This window comes from Amblyomma maculatum, chromosome 3 (genome assembly GCF_055883805.1).
Source record: "Amblyomma maculatum isolate TAMU_Amacu chromosome 3, ASM5588380v1, whole genome shotgun sequence".
Classification (NCBI taxonomy): domain Eukaryota; kingdom Metazoa; phylum Arthropoda; class Arachnida; order Ixodida; family Ixodidae; genus Amblyomma; species Amblyomma maculatum.
In genome coordinates this window covers 219,209,515-219,224,513 of record NC_139346.1, presented here as the reverse complement: position 1 = coordinate 219,224,513, position 14,999 = coordinate 219,209,515, and the positions used below count along the sequence as shown (strand labels likewise).

General features: G+C 45.0%; 2 long non-coding RNA genes across 4 annotated transcripts; one reads left to right on the top strand and one right to left on the bottom strand.

The window, feature by feature from the left end:
- Window positions 1-2,330: 2,330 nt before the first annotated feature.
- On the bottom strand, window positions 2,331-6,728 carry LOC146197742 (uncharacterized). Its single transcript, XR_014706224.1, has 2 exons — window positions 6,353-6,728; window positions 2,331-3,029 (listed from the first exon to the last, which is right to left on the bottom strand). It is a non-coding gene; the product is annotated as an uncharacterized LOC146197742 (long non-coding RNA).
- Window positions 6,729-6,924: 196 nt separating this feature from the next.
- LOC146197741 (uncharacterized) lies at window positions 6,925-13,194 on the top strand. 3 transcript variants are annotated; one of them, XR_014706222.1, is made up of 4 exons: window positions 6,925-7,146; window positions 7,220-7,463; window positions 7,561-7,625; window positions 12,292-13,194. It is a non-coding gene; the product is annotated as an uncharacterized LOC146197741 (long non-coding RNA). The 3 variants fall into 3 exon arrangements; XR_014706221.1 differs by having other exon boundaries at window positions 6,925-7,463; XR_014706223.1 differs by lacking the exon at window positions 12,292-13,194 and adding an exon at window positions 8,499-11,567 and having other exon boundaries at window positions 6,925-7,463.
- Window positions 13,195-14,999: the final 1,805 nt, after the last annotated feature.

Here is a 14,999-nt window from a genome sequence, read left to right as displayed (position 1 = left end):
ACATCATGTCCGGTCATGACCGATGACTTCACCGTGCGATTTCACGCATATATGAAGCTAACCTTGCCAGGCATCCAATCTCCCCAGTACTATTCACAGCTTGCTTAGAGGAAGTATTCAGAGACTTGGAATGGGAGCAGTGAGGGATAAGGGTAGATGGAGAATACCTCAGTAATCTGCGATTTGCTGATGACATTGCCTTGCTAAGCAACTCGGGGGATGAACTGCAAATAATGATTGATGACCTAGACAGGAAAAGTAGAAAGGTAGGCTTGAAAATCAATATGCAGAAGACTAAGGTAATGTTCAACAGCCTCAGAAAGGAACAGCAGTTTACATTAGGTAGCGAAGTACTGGAAGTAGTAGGCGAATATGTCTACTTAGGACAGGTAGCACCCGCAGATCCGGACCATGAAAAGGAAATAACAAGAACAGGATTGGGATGGAGCGCATTTGGCAAGCACTCGCAGATTATGACTAGTAGCTTACTGGTATCGCTCAAGAGGAAAGTATACAACAGTTGCATCTTACCATTACTCGCCTATGGGGCTGAAACGTGGAGGCTAACCAAGAGAGTTCTACTTAAGTTGAGGACAACCCAGAGGGCTATGGAACGAAAAATGGTAGAGGTAACATTAAGAGACAGGAAGCGTGCACAGTGGGTCAGAGAAATAACTCAAGTTACCGACATTCTAGTGGAAATTAAGAAGAAGAAATGGACATGGGCCGGACATGTAGTGCGAAGAGAGGATAACCGATGGTCACTGAGGGTAACAAACTGGATTCCAAGGGAAGGAAAGCGTAGCAGGGGGCGGCAGAAAGTTAGATGGGCGGATTAAGAAGTTCGCAGGGGTGAAGCGGATGCAACTAGCACAGAACCGGGTTAAGTGGAGAAATATGAGAGAGGCCTTCGCCCTGCAATGGGTATAGTCAGGCTGATGATGATGAATCCCACAGACTTTCAGTAGAAGCAATGTTAGGTAACCCAAGGGCCGCCTTATACGTCAGCCTAATCATAGCGTCCACCTTGTTTTCCTCAGTCACATCCATATTCATACAAGGCGTCGCATAAACTGTTCTACTGATCACGAATGCCTGTACCAAATGACTTGCCTCCTTTTCCTGCAATCCTCTCTTTAGATTGGAGATTCTTTCAGTGAGCCTCATGGCAGCGTTTACCGTATTCTTTAGCTTTCCTAAGGCCTCCTTATTTTTCCTGTTAGTCTGCAATTACATGTCCTGTTGTAGCGTATCCTCCTCCTCCAATTGTCTGTCTCTACCCCTGGTGACAGAGCAACATCGCACCAAGTGGTGACACACAAGCAATCTGTATCTGAAGAATGGTGGCACCTTAGATAGAGAAATGTTCGTGTCAGGCCGCACAACAAAAAACACTGAAATTGTGTGATTCAGCAACTTCAGCTACAGATTTCTTTTTATCGCACTAGCAGCAAAGAAGCCAGAAGAGTCTGTCAGAAGAAGCTCTGATTTCAGCTTTTAGCGATTCAGGTACTACAACCACCTGTAATGCCAACTAGTGGCCAAAGGTGCACATAGTTTCCGTACCCACTTGCTTTTGAGTATGTACACATGATCGCTGCATGTTCTCAGTTTTATCTCTGTTTAGGAGGGTTTCCACAATCGTTAGCAACGATCTGCTGACACTGGCACACAAGCGTGTAGTTTTCACGTAGATAGGAACCTAGTGTATACTTGAGTGAAGGTTCTCCAGCTTATGATACAAAGTATTTGTAAAGATAAAAATAAATATGATTGTACAGGGATTTTGGGGAAACCAACAGGTTGCTTGTTTTGACGGATGTTTGGAAGAAATGACTAAGTGAAATGCTTAAGTTCATAGGCCTCTTGTTTGTCCAACACGGGCATTGTGAAACTTCACTGGCTGAAGCTGCACTGGAATGAGGACATCTACAGTGGTTTGCCTCCACCAGGAACAATGCTGTGAATCTGCTTCATAGCAGTGCTGGTGCTTCTCAAAGTGGCAGTCCTGTACAATGTAGACCAGCTGCCACAAGTAATGCACCGGTACATCAATCAAGTGCGAAGCCCTCACAGCCACATTAGGCAGTATTTGCATGTAGCTTCCCGAAAAGAGTTCAATAAACGGATATTTAACCTTCGTGGCACACCAGCTCAAATTTTGTCACCCTCTGCAAAATGTGCCAACCATAAACCACAAAAAGTTGACAAATGCACGAAATGAGTTGTGCTATGAGCAAAAGAAGACCGGGCTTAAAAATAATGTTTCTAGCAATTTGGCAAAGTTACGAGAGTGGCAAGCCTTCACAATGAACCACGTAACACATTGGTTCCTGGTATTTGGCTTCACTACATTTTATTGGTGTAGTCGGGAGAATAGGAATTTCCAACTCGCAACAACCACCCCATCTTGATACATCAAGGCAACTGCTGCAGACATACAACAGATCCGAAGGCATGTCGCCTAGCACACATTACAATAGATGCTGTCAAGAGAGTGCAAGAAGTGGCCGATTCCATGCCAAGTTACTTAAGACAATGCCATGTTTCGGACACCATCACATACAGAGAACTTTTGCTCAGATAACCACAGCTGTGTTACCCTCGCAAGGGTCAACCCCAAGGGTCAAGTGTTGTTGTATATGACAAACTCTTTAATCCATGCCAGGCCTGTTCACACATCAATCTGTTGCTTTAATTCTAAAGGCTGAAAACTAGAGAGGCAAAAAATTGCAGTCACACATTTGTGCTTCTCCACCTTCCGCCACTGCAAATCATGCGTCCAAAATCACTCTGAATGCTTTCCAAATAATAACATATCAGCAAATGCAAGGGTGACAATACTCCACAACAAGATTAAATACATTGCAAGCAAGATATTTTAAACTTAAATAGGAGCACGCTCTAAACCAGTAGGAGTGAGAGTGTCCATTTGGTCACACCAGTTACAGCTCACTGCACTACTGAGGTAGCGGCGGAATCCAACTGGTGGAGGAAACTCGTACGTCGGCCCAGAGTATTTCTTGCCTCTGTAAATGTAAATAAATGAGAGTAATACAGCAATTACATTTAGTTTGCATAAATTCAGCAAACTCACTCACAGTAGAATATGATTTGAGTAAAACAAGTGAGAGTGCCTGCCGCAGAAGGAAAAAGGCAGTAACGAGACTGGCAGTCAATGCTAGCACAAATACAAATATTTAGCACTCTTGCAAAACACTGAAATAGCAAACAAAGAGACTAAGTTAAATCACGTGTGCAGTAAGTGCGGAATATGCTGCGGCTTGCATGGAATTGTAATCAAGAGTGCTTATAGCAGCAACTGCCAAGCTCTTTGACAGGATTACGAGGTACAGTCTTTGTCAAAAGTGTAGAGCCCAGGGGGTCTGCTTCTGGGCCAGTTCCTGCGGCTTGTAATGAATTTCCGGTATTCCAACTTTGTTGATGGCAAGAAGATGTTTTGTCCTACCCCCTTCAGTGGGAAAGGCCTCAACTAATTCTACATCAGTGCCACTATTCGGCTCAGAAGCGGACCCCCCGGGCTCTACACTTTTGACAAAGGCTGTACATGCAACGGTGCCTCACTCCCCTCAACAAAACGTACCACCTCAGGTTAATTATTGCTTTGTTTTCAAATAAGCTGTCAATGGCCTTGATAGCAGCTTGAAGCCAAGCACTGCCCACTATTTATGGAGGCATTGTTTCTGCTATCATTCCCAGTTTTCTCAAAGTGATGACGCTGTTGGAGCAAGCAAAAGATATATATTAGGGAACTCTGCGGTATCGACATGCATCTGAAGTGTTAAATCTATATAAATAAGCTCAGCGAGTTCTACCAATGCAGTTATTTTCGTAGTAAAAGGGCAGATACTCTCATGGGCAAGAACCTATGATAGCCGAAAAGTCACCCTCATTGCTGCATGCACCGATGTGAGTACTCGACAGTGGAACGTGTGAGCATACAAGCACAATAAATTCGTGCGGGTATACGCCCGTATCTTGTAGCAATTTTATGCTGAGCAGTAGGCTCGTTTCACTCCGGGGCTCATTTCGCACTGGGCCAGTTTACATTTATACTATCTCTCAGCTAGCCAGCAACTCCCCTTCTTTAGCACTTCGTCGACACTGTAAAGAAGCTGACCTCTTGCACTGCAGCACCACGTATGGTCCGCATAGATAAATACCTTACGACAGTTTTTTGACAGAAGCACGACCGTTTCTATGGGCCCAGCCACTCTATCTGCTGAAGCTGCGAGGAAGGCAATAAAACCTCCTGATCATAAACCAGCGCGTTCACGCTGGCGCACCACACCAAAATGCCTGCTACTGCACAAACTAGGCCACAAACGAAGAATTTCAAAAAAAAAAAAAAAAAAGCAAATTACAAACTTCCGTGACTCTCGACTCACAAATAGTTTCACATCATCTGTAAGTCGTCGCGTACGTCCCAATACCCCAGTGCACCCCGAAGACAACAGCAACCGGCGACCGATCGGTGCACAGCAGCAGGTATGCAACGGTTGTTTCAAGCGCGAAGAAACGGGATCGACGCATTTATGCAGTCTCCACATGCCTTCGCCCGGAGACTGTCGCGTGATTACGCCGCGTCAGTAATTGTGACTACCGCATAGCTGCACTGCCGTGTAAAAACTCGTTAAAAAAACTGCAAGACTGTAGCAGAACGCCGACAAATGCTTTACCTAGAGCTCGCGGGCATGTACGAAACACCATCACTCGCGTACGACCACGGTGTAAGAATATTTAGGTGGGGACACAGCACGGGCGAGACACTGGACGCAAGTTTCCAGATAAAGTACCAGCCACGCTCCTCTGAACCGGGCCGCTGATCGCAGCGTCAGCGTCGATGTAGCGGTGAACCTTCGCTGGAATAAAAAAACACATACATCGACGACGCCGTTGCGATAGCAGCCTGCTGATATCGCGCGGCGCGTTTCTCCTGCGTGAGCCGTTTGCGTGGCCCGAACTGTTTCCCTGTCGTCGCCAGAAGCATATCACCGGAGCACTTTATTCTTAAGCCGTGCCCACTGCGTCACTGCAGAAATGAAGTACAGAATAATTTATTGGCTTGTCAATACTATTGACGTAATTTATTCCTAACAACGAAGTGAAGAAAAGGTTGAAGATGCACTTCATGTTTAAATTTGGGGGAGTGAGTACTACATTACTCAACCATTCAGTCATCGTTATTCAATTGAAGGCGCCGGGGAAGCAGTTTTCTCACTTTGGATAGCGTAAATAGAGCAGGGAAAGCGAATCCTGCGTTCGGTTGGGCGAATCGGAGAAAAATATAAAAATTCATAGGGTATTTGTAACCACTTATTGAAGGAACTTCAACAGCGCCCCGTACAGCTTCGTGCAAACTGAGCGGAAGAATCGAATAAGCAAGAGAAGAAAAGTACGGACGAGTTAAGTGTACGAAAACCGGAACAAATGCTGCCGTGATTTAAGGCTTTTTTGCCTCAAGCAAGCTCAACTGTCTTCAAAATTTGCACGAAACCCGACTGCAGGAACGGCTGCACGATCTATCTATCTATCTATGTTCATCAACTGATTTATATGCTGCTTTGGCGCACCACATCACATTACTGTTCGCCGATCTCTAACGTAAATTCGAGAAAGCTGTTAACCGTAATTTTACCTCTATTGTTTTGTATGGAATGAATTATACTCGGTGTTCTTTTTCCATTGTTGTGAAATTCTATGCCCCTCTGTACTGTACCCAATACCCTGAGGATAAAATAATGAGGAAAAGGAAAAACAGAAGCTAAGAGAAATAATGGTATAGAGGAAGTTAGAGGGGGGGGGGGGGGGGGGAATTCAGTGGGAGCTGGCAGAATCCAGTTAGGGGACCTCTAATTTAGGGAAGGAATAAAGTAAGGAGCAAACTAAGGATGAGCGGGCACACTGATGGGCGAAGAAAAGATGCAAAGTCAAAGAACAAATGAAACGACCGAAGGTTAATGCTTTGTTGTCAAAGTGCCACCGCTTATGCGTGCAGCAGGTTCAAATTCCGCGCAAAACATTATTCGCCTTCTGCGCTTTTATTTAAGCATTCATGAAGCCAAAGATTGATAAAACTGCGCTGACTAATGGACCTAGACAAAAACAACGCGGCAAAAATATTTTTCTCTCATCATCGGCCACAGTTTACGAGAAAATGGCTCTCAAAAAGCGTGTATTCACCATAGAAAAGCATTGCCTCCCACTACGTCACAGGCCGCTGAGCGAACTGCCATCTCGTACGGCTTAGATTAACTAGGGGACTTTATCTGGAACCGGCGCGGTACGCTGTGTCCCCACCTATATGTCTTGCACCGTGCGTACGACTCACCGTAGTCGGAGGCTGCAGACAGGCCAGCGACAGGACCGAAGGCTACGCTGTTGAATTTAGGGCAACAATCCACAAACTGAATCAGATTTTCACCGAATTTGCATCTATCGGGATGATGCCCCGCAAACTACAACAAGCCGACGCATGAAAAGCGACCTATGGCTCGCAAGGTGCGAGCACCCGTTGCCCGAAAAGCGCGCCAGCTTTTGCTCTGGTGCGGTGGCTCGAAACGGGGTAATTGGCATCTGGGTTTGAGGCTTATTTGCAGAAAAAAGCAAATACTAAAAGTTGTTTGACGTCACATCCGTCGAGAGAATCAACGCATCCTCCTTTCCATTTTGGTTCTGGGCGCGCATGCGCAGTTCACGGAGCCGGCTCTCTGCAAGTTCAGGTCTATACCTCACCTGAACTTGCAGAGAGCCGGCTCCGTGAACTGCGCATGCGCGCCCAGGACCAAAGTGGAAAGGAGGATATGTTACTCTTCTGGACGGATGTGACGTCAAATAGCTTTTAGTGCTTGTTTTTTTCTAGAAGTAAGCCTCAAACCCAGATGTTCACTGAGCCGCCCAAAGTATGGTTATGGTCCAAACAAGGAAGGCTGGCGCGCTTTTCAGACAACAAGCATTTGCGCTTTGCGAGCCCTAGGCACCCTAGGTTGTCTTTCATGCGTCGGTCTGCTGCAGTGTGCGGGCCATCATCCCGGTAGATGCAAACTCGGTGAAATGCGGATTCAGTTCGTGGATTATAGCCTTAAATTCAAGGGCGCAGCCCTCGGTGCAGTCCTACTGACTGCGGTGAGTCGTACATCCATGCCCGCGAACTCTAAGTAAAGTATTTGTCGTCTTTCTGCCATCGCCTTCCTTGCAGCTTCTTTAACGAGTTTTTGCACGGCAGCGCAAGCATGTTGACGTGGCGTAATCGCGCTATCGCGCGACAGTCTCCGGGCGAAGGCGTGAGGAGACGACGAGACTGCTTAATGGCGTCCACGATCTCGTTTCGTTGCGCTTGGAACAACTTCCATTCCTGCTGCTGTGCACCGATCGGTCGCCGGTTGCTGTTGTCTTCCGGATGCACTGGAGTATTGGGACATATGAGGCGACTAAAAGATAACGTAAAACTATTTCTGAGTTCGCTTATATTTGTTTGGGCAGTATAAACCAGCGTGAACGCGCTGGTTTATAATCGGGGTTTTATTACCTTCCTCGCAGCTTCAACCGATGGAGCGGCTCGGCCCATAGAAAATGTCGGGCTTCTTTCGGAAAACTGTTGGAAGGTAAGTGGCACTCATCTGTGCAGACCATACGTGGTAGTGCTGCAATACATGAGTAATATCTGCGGACTGCTAAAAGGGGGGTTGCTGGCCAGCTGAGAGAGTTTAAACGTAAGTAGGCCCTGTGCGGACTGAGCCTCAAAGTGCAACAAGCCTACTGCACAGCATGAAATGGCTACAAAAGTATGGTTATATACATGACCGAATTCATGTGCTTATTTGCTCAGACCTTCCACTGTCAAGTACTCACACTTATTTCGGTGTATGCAGCAATGAAAGTGACTTCATTACTCCTCAGCCAGCATAGGTTCATGCCTGTGACAATATCTGTCCTTTTACTGCCAAAATAACTGCATTGGTGGAACTCACTGAGCTTGTTTATATAGATTTAACACTTTGGATGCATGTTGCTACTGCAGAGTTCCCTAATATATATATATATATATATCTTTTGCCTGCTCCAACATAAATAGTTGGCAGTGCTTATTTGAAAAGAGAGCAATAATTAATCTGAGCTGGCATGTTTTGTGGGAGAGTGAGGCACCATTGCGAGTACCTCGTAATCCTGTCAAAGAACTTGGCAGTTGCTGCTACAAGCACTCTCCATTGCAGTTCCATGCAAGCCGCAGCATATTGGGCACTTACTGCACAAGTGATTTAACTTAGTCTCTTTGTTGCTATTTCAGTGCTTTGTAAGTGTGCTAAATATTTGTATTTGTGCTAGCATTGACAGCCAGTCTCGTTGCTACCTTTTTCCTTCTGCAGCAGGCACTCTCACTTGTTTTACTCGAACCAAATTCTATTGTGAGTGAGTTTGCTGAATTTATGCAAACTAAATGTAATTGCAGTATTACTCTCATTTATTTACATCTGCAGAGGCAACGAATTCTTGGTGGCGACGAACGAGTTTTCTCCGCCAGTTCGATTACACCGCCACCTCAGTTGTGCAGTGAGCTGCGACTGGTGTGACCAAATGGATACTCTCACTGCTTCCACAGGTTTAGAGCGTGCTCCCAGTTAAGTTTAAAACACCTTGCTTGCAATGTATTTAATCTTGTTGTGTAATATTGTCACCGTTGCTGATATGCTATTATTTGAAAATCATTCTGGGTGGTTTGGAACACATGATTTGCAATGGGGGGAGGTGGGAAGCACAAATGTGTGACTGCAATTTTTTGCCAGTCTAGCTTCTAGCCTTGCGAATTAAAGTAACAGATTAATACCTGAACAGGCCTGACATTTATTGGAGAGTTTGTCATATAGAAGAAAACTTGATCCGGTGTGGTGGTAACACAGCTGTGGTTCTCCGAGAAAATGTTATCCGTGTGTGATGGTGTCTAAAACATGGCATTGTCTTAGGTAACTTGGCATGGAATTGGCCACTTCTTGTACTGTCTTGACAGCATCTATTGTACTATGTGCTAGGTGATATGCCTTCAGGGATAAGAGTAGATGGAGAATACCTCAGTAATCTGCAATTTGCTGATGACATTGCCCTGAAGCAGTCAGGATGACGGGCAGTAATGTGAGCAGGTTGTATGTCATGCTGGTCATGGAGGAAGTAAAAAAGCCTTAGAAGCAATGTAAAGGGTTCCGGAAATCGGCTGATATGGATAGGCAACTGCAGATCTTTGAAGAGTGGTAGGGAGATTGTGCTAGAAAAGCTGCTTGCTTTGTGTGTGTAGTGCCTCACGACCTCAAGCGTATTAAAATCTTGGAAGGATCCTAACAGTACCATAATCTATAAGAAAGGGGCTGTCAAGCACTTGCAAACTTAAACTGATCGGGTTACTGTCCATTGCCTACAAGATAATAGAATTGGGAAAATCTTGGACTTTCTATCAGCTGAAAGAGCAGCTGGCTTTCGTAAGGGCTGCCATGTTTTTTAATGTGTCTGCCCTGCCGCTGTTGTGTGCTGGATTGTAGCCTACATCCACATCGGATAGGAGGCTGTGCAAACAAACTGCTCTTTACAGAAGGGACATAATTTGAACTGCCCATATCATACAATGCAGCAGCAGTAGTGAAAAGTGCTCCACAAGGAGTGACTTATTGTAGAATGGTTGCTTTATTGCGGTAGCGTAAAAGGCGTCGCCCTTGAGAAAAATCACAATCATGCCTTTGGCAGGTGACATGGCCATGCACTGATTGGTTGTCTGGTTCTGCGATGTCATGAGGCCACATGATATGGCCGAACTGGCTGGAGCTCATATTGTGGAAAAGCGCAAAAGAGAGAAAGGATCGAGAAAAGAGAGGACGACGCTATCTGGAGCTGCTAACTCAGGCAGCTCCTTTGGGGTGAGAGGGTGAGGTGGAATAGAACCCTCCGAGACCCTTGGATCAGACCTGCTACTCCACATTCATACAGCTTGGTTAAAACAGAGCTTTATACCCATGTTGGGTGGTCTTGGGCACAATGTGGGAGATTATGGTTGTATGCTGATGATTATGTGTGAGATAATATCGGCACAAATTAAGGGATTAGGGCTTATACCTTTCAGGACCGCTTTAAGCCAATCGTTCATATATGAATGATGGTTCTCACACACTGGCAGACGTAAATTTTCTTGTTTGGAACATGTAGCCCCATTTAGGCAGATAGTATGACAAAAGTAATTATAGTAACTAGTTCACAGGGATGGAAAGGCACAGAATCTGTCACTTGTTTCTGTGGGCACCTGAACTGTGTCGTAAGGGAAGGGAGGAGGGAGTCAAAGTGGAAAGACAGAAATGGGTGCTGTAGTGGTGGTCTGTGGAGTAATTTTGAACACCTAGGGATCTTTAACGCGCGCTGACATCACATAGCACACGGGTGCCACTTCGTTTGCATCGAAAGCAGCCGCCAGCGGTTGGGTTCGGACATGGGTACTCCGGCACAGTAATCTAGCATCTTAACCACTGCACTACCGCAGTGGGGCTATTGTGACAACCATAGTTTCTGTTTGTGTGCAGCTTGTTTATTTTTTTATTTTATTTTTTGTTCTTTCTGGCACAGTGTGACATTTAAAAAATTATTCGAAATAAACAGGTCTTTGGCGCCATTCACACGATTCTGCTGCTTCTACTATAGTTTTCTTTTTATGAGAGCAGTAGCGAAGTCTCTTGAAGACAATTTTACTAGCTCTCACTTCAGCTCAGATGATGAATCAGTCAAATGCCAGCCTCGGACTTCAGCTAGTGGCCAAGAAAAGCTTAGTTTCAATCTCTAATCACTCTTGGTCAGTTACACGTGCTCATTTTGTGTTCCTACTGTTCTGTTTCCATTCGCTGGGTTTCAGCAGCAATGAAAGCTTGGTACTACTTGATATGGCTTCTCCAGAACTTCAAGTGTGGAACTTCTTCAAGCAAATTGAGTGGAGTTTGAACACCGAGCTCCTATTGCAGATTTTCAAATTTGATGGCAAACTCTCCCACCTTGTGGAAAACATATCACCAAATAATCCAGTCATAAATCCTGAAAGGTTTCGAAATGCCAATGCTATAAACTGTAAAATGAGTAGAGGAAGGCCGAGCTTAAAAATGGGCATTTTCAGCAACTTAGCTATATTTCTGAGAGAACAGCACACCTTCAAAATGAACTTCAGAACGTAAATTATTACTTCCTTGGCAGTTGGGCTTCGCTGCATTTTGTTAGTGTGATGTGCAGAATAGGTACATGAGACTCTCAACAACTGCTGCAGGAAATCAAGAATGACCACTGCTTCCGAACAGCACTACGAAAAAAAATCTGCCGATAGGTGCACCATATCTTTACTAGTAATAAAAGAGGCAGTGTAGCATATTTTTAGTATTCTGAATTATTTTTCTTGCTGGCTTATTTTGATATTCATGCCCCCTTTTCTTTCACTTTTTGGATTTTTTCTGCAAATTTCGGAGAAAAAGGTTTTTATGTTATGTATAAAGCCAAAACAAAAACATGGGCATTTATTTAATTGAGGATCAAAATACCTGCATTTTAGTATTACCTAATAGCAAGATTGTGTAAATATTTTATTTAATAAACAAATTACATGGTGCTGAAGGAGTTGAGGCAAAAAAAAAAAGACTTTGCTTCATTTTCAAGCTGTAGTTTAAGAAATGAGCATTTTTCTGCCTTTTGTATATCCTCAAGATTTTATTACAATTTCTTGTTTTTATATTCATGTTTGACAATACTTTGTGAATATTTTACCCAGTGCTGAGAATTTATCTTATGTATTATGCTTATATTCACAATATTCACGTGTTTAGAGGGCATTTAAATAGCTGTATTTTAATTGGCTCATGTGCGTCATGTACAGAAGGTGTGATCAGAAATTGTCATCGAAAAACGTCCTTCATACTGGAACTTGCGTGTGAAGAGCTCTGGCAGGTGCGTGCTCTGTTGCCGCGTTGCAGAGAGGAGGAAAGGAGGCATCCTGGCTGTGCAAATCGCCGCGGAGAGGTGACAAAGAGGCTAATGGCAACCCCATGCATACTCGGGCCACTTATGCGCTTATACACAGGACCTCGGAGGATGGGCGTGTGGTATTCGATCTGTCATTTGACGTGTGTAACTAGAAGGCTGCATTCCCTGCACCGTACCTATTAGTCACATATTCTAATTCTGGTGCTGGGTTGTGTTCGCCTTAGCAATCTTAGAGCTCTTAAGCACTTCCAACATTTTTTTTTTTTTTTTTTTTTTGTGTAGGTTGCAGCAAAGTTCTTTAAACACTTCATTTATAAAATAGCAAGGTGCATGTATGCGATCAAGGATCCACAAGGGAAGCTGCAGACGGGAGCTGTTGACGCTACCATGCTATACTCTTAAAGACAGATCTCAAGTGTCTCCTAAATTTTTATAACAAAACGAACATCCGCACAGTGTTTGCTGGAGATGCTTACAACCCTGCTGTCCTGTCCGAAGACAGGGGTACATGCATTACTGCCCGCCATATGCAAGGCCAGCCACAATTAAACATTCGTTACCAGAGTAACATGATTGCCTGGCTTTTTTGTGTGTTCACTTCCTTAGCATACTGTAGCATAGTCATAGTAGTGTGCACCTTTCCAATAAGTGGTCACGGGGTGTCACCATATTACCTGCTGGACTGCTTTGTGCATTTGGTGCTAGCACAGTGGAAGCAGAGCCGGTTTGCAGCAGTCCAGAGAGGAGGAGCGAACAATATGGTGGCACCGAGTAACTTATTGGAAAGGTGTATATAGATTGCTGCTGCAGCTGAGGCTCTAAGGGAGCACTTCAGGTGAGGGTCAAAGGAAGTACCTTTGCAAGACAAACAGAACCACCTTCGCAGGCTGCGAGGTTCGAAACTGGGTTTGGGCCCACTGCGGAGGAGGGGCGCGCAGCGGGGTTTACGGAGCTTCTCCCAAACGCACACCCCTGGAAAAGCCGAGCGCCAGGCCGGGGGACGCTTGTACCCATTTTTACCGGTGGGTGTCCGGCGGTGGGTTTCGAACTAACCACCTGAACTGAACATCAAAAAGACAAAGATCATGGCGTCTTGCCCTATCAAGTCCTGGAGCATCAATGGACAAGAAGTGGAAGCTGTGACAGATTTTCTCTTCTTGGGCTCCAAGATTACCTCGGAAGGAGACTGCAGCCATGAAATTAGGAGACGCCTGCTTCTGGGAAAGAGAGCAATGGTTAGCCTTGACCGCCTAGTAAAGAGCAGAGACATTAGTCTGCCAGCCAAGATCCGTATAACTCGTGCTATGGTCTTTCCAGTTGTGATGTATGGATGCGAGAGTTAGACTGTGAAAAAGGCTGACCGCCGAAGAATTGACGCGTTTGAATTGTGGTGCTGGCGAAGACTCTTGAGAGTTCCTTGGACTGCCAGAAGATCAAATCAGTCGATATTGTCGACCATAAACCCTGACTGCTCATTGGAGGGTCAAATTCTAAAGTTAAAACTCAGCTACTTTGGTCATCTGATGAGAAGAGAGGAGTCGCTGGAGAAAGATTTGATGTTGGGAAAGGTTGACGGTCGCCGGAGAAGGGGTAGGCAGCGAACGCGATGGTTAGATGGCATCCTCGAGGCACTGCAGATGAAGTTATGTGATGTTAGGAAGATAGTGAGAGACCGGAAAGCGTGGCGTGAAATGGTCCATAGGGTCACGAAGAGTCGGACATGACTGAACAACTGAACTGATATAGATTGCTTGTTCCTGCAAGATGCGAGTTAAACTGCTCTCATACGAACAGTTTCGATCCTCATTGAACTGGATCTACATTCAACTCATTGTAGATCGAGGTTGTCACACGGCAACTGTCAAGTGCAGTTGAGCTCGAGCCTGCTTGACTCAAGGTTGCTTCCTCAATCGCTCTCGAGATTTCAAGCACACTCAAAAGCGGTCATTGACACCCTTGTCATCAACGAGCTCTAAAACTCGAAAACGGATAAACGCAATAGAACTGCACATAATAACACATAAATGTATTAAAAGGCATGATAGAACATTCGTAGAACGGCTAATTTTATAATATTGACACCGTAGTCTACTGCCAGTGGAAGCTAAGGTGGCGTTCTCTTCGACTGCGTCAGCGTGGAAACTGTAGAGTGGAAGAGAAACTGCACTGTAGCACTTGACCGCTGGGAAGATAGGTTAGATGACCTGAGGTGCCAAAAGCGGAATGCTGCTGTGTACACTGAAATCGTGCAATCATTACCCCAATCTTAAATTTCCTTTTGAGACTCATTGCGACTGACAGCAGACGACGGACCACGTAGGAAATTTCTCAGTGCTGACTGAAAACGCCCGTGTAGCACCGGATGCTTCAATCCTTCTTGAAAGCCTGAATGCAGATTGAGTTCAATGAGGATCGGAAGTGTTTGTGTGACAGAGGGATTAGTGTAGTGCAGCTAAAGCTTTGTGTTAGCTGGTGTGCACAAGTTGGGTGGCCGAGCTGTGTTAAATGGTATTACAATGCATATTTAGAAAACAAAACAGGGCACCCCAAACGGTTTATTCAACTTCTCAGATTATTTGGCATTACACACATTGTCTTGAAAGCAGTCCACAATATGGCCAGCACAACTTATGTCCTTGCTTATTTCAGATTGTTCATTTAAGAGAGCTAACATATTCAAGGGCTACTGACCAGGCTGACATTTTAACCAAGCCCGATAAGGCGTTGGACATGGTCTCTGCGAAATACTGCAGCGATGCACACACTGGAAAGCAACAAAATGCAAACCAAAGCTCTCATGGTCCTTTTAAAACATCCAAACCTCCTCATCCTTTGCGCTGGCCATCGAACTTTGTCGATGAGGTACCAACAGATACTGCATCCATTGGTTTCTCTCTGACTGATGGGCAAGGGGTGTCACTTGGTCTGCTGATGTCACGCACTTTTTTTTCTTGCATTTCGTTTTCACTCGTGCATACACTCACACAAGA